The sequence below is a fragment of the Canis lupus genome, chromosome 2 (genome assembly GCF_011100685.1).
Source record: "Canis lupus familiaris isolate Mischka breed German Shepherd chromosome 2, alternate assembly UU_Cfam_GSD_1.0, whole genome shotgun sequence".
Classification (NCBI taxonomy): Eukaryota; Metazoa; Chordata; class Mammalia; order Carnivora; family Canidae; genus Canis; species Canis lupus.
Window position 1 is genome coordinate 79,229,642 of NC_049223.1, and position 5,893 is coordinate 79,235,534.

Here is a 5,893-nt window from a genome sequence, read left to right on the forward strand (position 1 = left end):
CACCGTGCCAGAGCTCCCCCCGACCGCCCCGCACCCCCAGCTTTCATTCAGAGCCTTTAGCATTTGCTGGAGGCCATGGGATGAGGCACAGCATATAGCGCCAGATGCTCAGGTTCAAATCTCAGCTCCCGCCGCCTTGCCGGGTGACCCTAGGGCAAGCCGTTAATCCTTTCACACCCCATCTGTGGCCCTGTGGGGGTGGAGGGTGAGGGGGTGGTGAGCCACAGCAGATCGTGGGTAAACACTCAGCAGGCCTTGTGTCTGGCACATAGTCAGCACTCAGCAGTCCTGTCTCCATGATCAAAAGGACAACGGTACCCATATCTCAGCAGGGAGCAGTGAGTCCCAGAGAGAGGTCCGGCGCTTGCGTAACATCGAGTGGAGCGCCCCACTAAGGTGCACACGGGGATGGAGGGTGTCAGACCAGAAGGAGCCCGCTCTGTCCCATTTCCTTGCTCTTGGCTGGGCTGTTCAGATGCTCCAGTGCAACCCCGCCTCTGCTTTTGACAAACCCCGGGGCGGGTGGGACAGGGAGCTAGAGGGACCTGATTTAGAGGCTCGAGGCCCCTCCATCCCTCCGGGGGAGCAAGGGAGGGGAACGCTGTGGCCTGGCCCCGGCTGGACGGGCGGGCGGAGGCAGAGGGCGGGTTGCCGACGACGAAGGCTGTGCGGGAAGCCACCACTGGTGTCTCCTGACCACGACTGCGACAGGCAGCTGGAGTTGGGGACAGTGCTACAGAAAGTCTTCCCTCCTTCTCTCTCTTTTTCTTCTTAAAAAAAAAAAAAGAAGAAAGAAATGAAAGAAAGAAAGATAGAAAAAAATCTCCAACAAACAACCAATCTCCCATGACTTGGAAAAATGGCCTGAATCCCATGTCTGGCTCCAGAACGTTTTATGGCCCTTTGCAGCCGAGGATGTGAAGCCTCCTGTGACATGAGCCCTCTGTTCCTAGGCCCTGGCCGGGGAGGGCCCATCCATCTTCCCCAGCTGGCGGCCGCGTGTGGGAAAGGCCCCCGCTGCAGGGGGGCGGAGGGAGGGGGCGACACCTGTCGCTCTCACTCTTCCTAAGCTGGTCATTCCAGGCCGTCGTGGAGGCGGTGTTGGGGGAAGGCACTGGGGGGCCCTCTGGCGCCCTTGCCGGCTCTGAGCACCACTGACACAGCCCAGGGTGACGAGGCTGTGATAAGAGCGAGGGTTCGTCCCGGGCCTGGGCTTTTTGGCTGCTGTGCTCTGCTGCTCTCCGACCAGACAGGGAGAGGTGGCAGGTCTTGCAGAGTGTCCCCAGAGAGGAATGGAGCCAAGCCCAGGCCTGGTGGGGGAGGCAGGCAAGCTGGGAGGGCGCAGTCAGGATGCAGTGTGGAGCCCCGCAGTGAGGGCAAGAGCAGGCCGGGCTGAAGCAGCAGCGTCCCTAAGCACAGCAGGGCTGCGCATGTCTGGGGAACGGACGTTGTGTAGGATATGAGGCTGGGAGGGCAGCATCTCGAGGGCGCCGGGGACAGGGACAGGGCTGTGCTCACAGGGACAGGGCCATGCGCTGCTCTCAAGGTGATGGCAGTCACCGCAGGGCCTGAAGGAGACCCGCATTGCACAAAGACCCTCTCCGCTGTGGGGATGGAGAAGGGATGGAGGCTGGCTGCGGGCTCCATGAAGGGTCCAGGCAGGGTCCATGAAGCCAGAAGAGCATCCTAGCTCGAAGGCAGGGAGGGGAGCGGACTGAGAACCATCCCCGGGGTGAGACACACCTGGGCTCACGCCCAGCCCCGATGCTCCAGGCAGTGTCCTCTTGGCTCGGGCCTCAGTTTCCCCACTTTTTTAGCGAGGGAGTTGGAGGACCGCAGAGCGACCCAGCTACTCCCCAGCTGCGCTGTTCATCAGCGATGGGACCGGGCATCTTATGCCTCTGAGCCTGTTTCCCTGTTTGTAAGGCTCCCGACGTCCAAGGGCGTGGGGAGCCCTGACTGAGCACGGGTGAGGTGACCCCCACTGGCGGGCACGCCTTGGGCGATCGATGACGGGATCGTTCCTCTGCTTAATCCCCCGCCCAGGTTCTAAGTGCTCCGTGTTTGTGCTTGCTGTCACTGGGGCTGGCTGGGGAAAACCGGGGGGCAGCGAGGGAGGTGGTGCCTGCGGGGGCCCTGGGTGGGGCGGACGGGAGGGCCGGGTGCTGCGGGGGCCACTCGGGTTTCAGAGGTCCTGGGACCTGCAGAGCTCCTAGGATTTTCCCAGGCCGGGGCGGCAGGCAGCTGGAAGCCATCCGTCCCAGGGAAGGAGAGAGGATCAGGGGTCTTGCCAAGGTCTTTCGCTGGGAACGAGAACTTGGGAGGGGGGCAGATTCCTCTATCCAGTCTGGAAAGATGAAACCTTTCTGCCCAGGCAGCTGCTCGCGGGGATGCCAAGAACCCAACAGGCCTGACCGCCCCCCACCCCGCCCCGCGCTCCCCTGGGCCCGTGTCAGGCTTGGCGGGGGGCCCTCTTGGAGCCCTGACAGCCCCGGAAGCCGGGAGGCGGGCTTGGAATCCGCCACCTTCTGTGCCCCAACAGCCCCCGGCGTAGACCCGCCCTGGGTGGTGGCGGACTGAGGGTGCCGCCCCGGGGTGCTGAGGTCCCTCCTGGTTAGCTGGGGTGCCACAGCCTGAGACCCGGAGGTGAGGGGGGCGGCCCCGAGGCTCCGTGAGAGCCTCACTTTGGAGCCAGCCGAAGTGGGGAGCCCAAGTTCAAGTCCATCTTGGGGTCAGTGTTATCTGCTCGGCAAGGTGGTGAAGCTTGCAGACGCTACGTGGGAAGCACCAGCACCTAGTAGGTGCTTTGGCTGCTAATTATGTTACTGGAGGGGGCACAGGCCCAGACTGCCTGCCTGGTTCACATCCCAGCGCAGCCGTTTCCTCCTCGTTAATTAATGACCGTTCCCGGGCCTCAACCTCGCGATGCTCCACGCTCAGGACACAGCCTGGCAGTGCGCTCAGCCCTCCACAAGCGCTCGGGGTCATTATTATGATTGTTGCTACCAACAGCATGTGACTACTTTGAGCCCCGATCTGCAGAATGAGAACATTCTTTTTTTTTCTTGCCAACCCTAATAACAGTAACAGCTGCTACCCACGCCTTGCCTTCTGAGCCCCCGGTGCCCTGCCCGGCGACTTACTGTATCTGTGGGAGTCTGCTCACCTCCCTGGAACACGATGATTTACTGTCCCCATTTCGACAGGTGAGGAAGGAGAGACCCTGAGATTCGTAGAGACTCCCCTAAGGCCTCACAGCCAGTAAGTGCCGGGGAGAAGAGATTTCCGGCCCACCTCGCAGCTCGCCAGGAGCAAGCTCACAGGCCATCTCTGGGTGAAGGAGACGGACTAGGATACAGTAGGGAGAGCACTGGAGGGGGAGTCGGGAACCCACAGTCTTGTGCCCACACACTGTGTTTAACCTTTCTGAGCCTCTGTCTTCTCTTGGTTACAGTAGAGGTGTTACCACGGGTACTGTGTGGACTTGGGGTGAGCCTTCGTTGAAACCATGTCTGGCACAAAGGTGGAGCGCCGCTGACGGCAGAGCGTAGGGGGTTTGTGCTGTTGACGGTATTGCTGGGTTTTCTATCAGCGTCAGTGGTGGGCTACGTAGTAGGAGGTGCCGTAGTGGGGATGGTTTTTGCTCTTGTTGACGATGGTGCTAGGGTGTTGGAGATGGTCTTACTCGTGTGACTGAGGGGCGGGGTTGGTAGTGATAATGCTCTTGTTATTGGTGTCGGAGTGGGTGGTGGTGATGCTGGTGGTGTTGATGGTGTTGGTGTCAACACTGTGACTGGTGGCGGTGTCGTTAGGGGCGGTATTATCGGTACCTGGTCCTCGTGTTGAGATTATTCTTCGTGTCGTTACCAGGAGTCGTGATGTTACCGTTGGCAGTGTCGGTGCCACTATTACTTCTGGGGGTATTGGTGTTGGCGGTGGCGAGGCTAACATTATTACCGGTGGTGCCAGATGGTGTTGGTGCTGACAATCTTATTAGTGGTGTTGGTGTTAATGGGGGTGTCGACGTTGTTCCTGACGAAGTTGGTGTTGATGGTGGTGCTAACAAGATTACTGGTCTTGGGGATCCCTGGGTGGCTCAGCGGTTTGGCGCCTGCCTTTGGCCCAGGGCGCGATCCTGGAGTCCCGGGATCGAGTCCTGCGTCGGGCTCCTCGCACGGAGCCTGCTTATTCCTCTGCCTGTGTCTGCCTCTCGCTCTCTAGGTCTATCATAAATAAATAAATAAATAAATAAATAAATAAATAAATAAATAAATATTTTTTAAAAAAAGAAAAAAGATTACTGGTATTGCTGTGGGTGTTGGTATTACGTTGTTACTAGTAGTGTTGGTATTGATGTTGATGGTGTTAACGTGATTACTGGTATCGGTGTGGGTGTTGTTACTGGTGGTGCTGGTATGATGAGGATGGTGATGCTAACCTCGTTCCTAGTAGTGGTGGCGTTGGTGGTAAGGATAACGTGAGCACTAATGTTATTGTTGGTTTGGGTGCTAACACTGTTACTGGCATTGGTGGTGTTGGTCTGGATGACGGAAGGACTAACACAATTACTGCTGCTGGTGGTGGTGGTGGTGACGTGGCTAACATGATTACTGGTGCTGGTGGTGGTCCCGACATCGTCGCCGGTGGTGGGGTTGCTGGTGGTAGTTTGGGGGCGGCTGTCGTCTGGGTCTAGCACCCAGCACACCTGGCTGACACGATACCATGGTCAATGACTCCTCGGCGACTCCAGCCGGACTTTCCTCAAGGAGCCTGTGCCCTGCAAACATGCCTGTGTGCCTTGGCATCTGCCTTTCTTTGCCTTGCCTTGTTCTCGTTTTGAAAAGCTCCAGCCTGGATTGGAAACGCATTTGCTCACAATTCAGGCAGGTTAGGGAGGGATCATGGTGCCTGCCAGGCCACGAGCAGAGAGCGGGGGTGACATGAGGCAGGGGCGAGCGAGCGGAAGGCAGGGTCCTCAGAGCCTTTCCCACGGGGGCTGATCCCGCCCTTCCCCTCCCTTTCCTCAGGCCTTTCCTCCTTCCTCCCCATCTTTATTCTCTCTCTCTTTTTTTAAAGATCTATTTATTGGGGCACCCGGGTGGCTCAGCGGTTGAGCGCCTGCCTTTAGCTCAGGGGTCCTGGGGTCGAGTCCCGCATTGGGCTCCCTGCATGGAGCCTGCTTCTCCCTCTGCCTGTGTCTCTGCCTCTCTCTCTCTGTGTCTCTCATGAATAAATAAATAATATTAAAAAAGATATCTAAAGATGTATTTATTTATTTTGGAGAGAGAGTGAGAGAAAGAAATAGAGAGAGCAAAGGAGAGGGGCAGAGGGGGAGGGAGGGAAGCAGACTCCCCGCTGAGCGTGGAGCTGGATGCGGGGTTCCGTCTCACAACCCCAAGATCACGACCTGAGCCGCAATCAAGAGCTGGACGCGGGGATCCCTGGGTGGCTCAGCGTTTTGGCGCCTGCCTTTGGCCCAGGGCGCGATCCTGGAGTCTCAGGATCGAGTCCCGCGTCGGGCTCCCAGCGTGGAGCCTGCTTCTCCCTCCTCCTGTGTCTCTGCCTCTCTCTCTCTCTCTCTCTCTGTGTCTATCATAAATAAATAAATAAATCTTAAAAAAAAAAAAAGAGCTGGACGCTTCACTGACCGGGCCACCCAGGCGCCCCACACCCTCCTTCATTCTCAAACTCACTTACTCAGCAGAGATGGGCTAGGGACCTGGGTGCTGGGCCCTGAGTGAGCCCCTGAGGTACTGTGATGAACAACACTGTCTTGGCCCGTGAGTCCCTTGAGAGCAGGAGCCTGCTCATGGGTTCATCACAGCCTTCCCAGCACCTGTTGAATGAATGAATGAGTACATGAATGAATGCACAGATGAACTCCCTTTGCTCA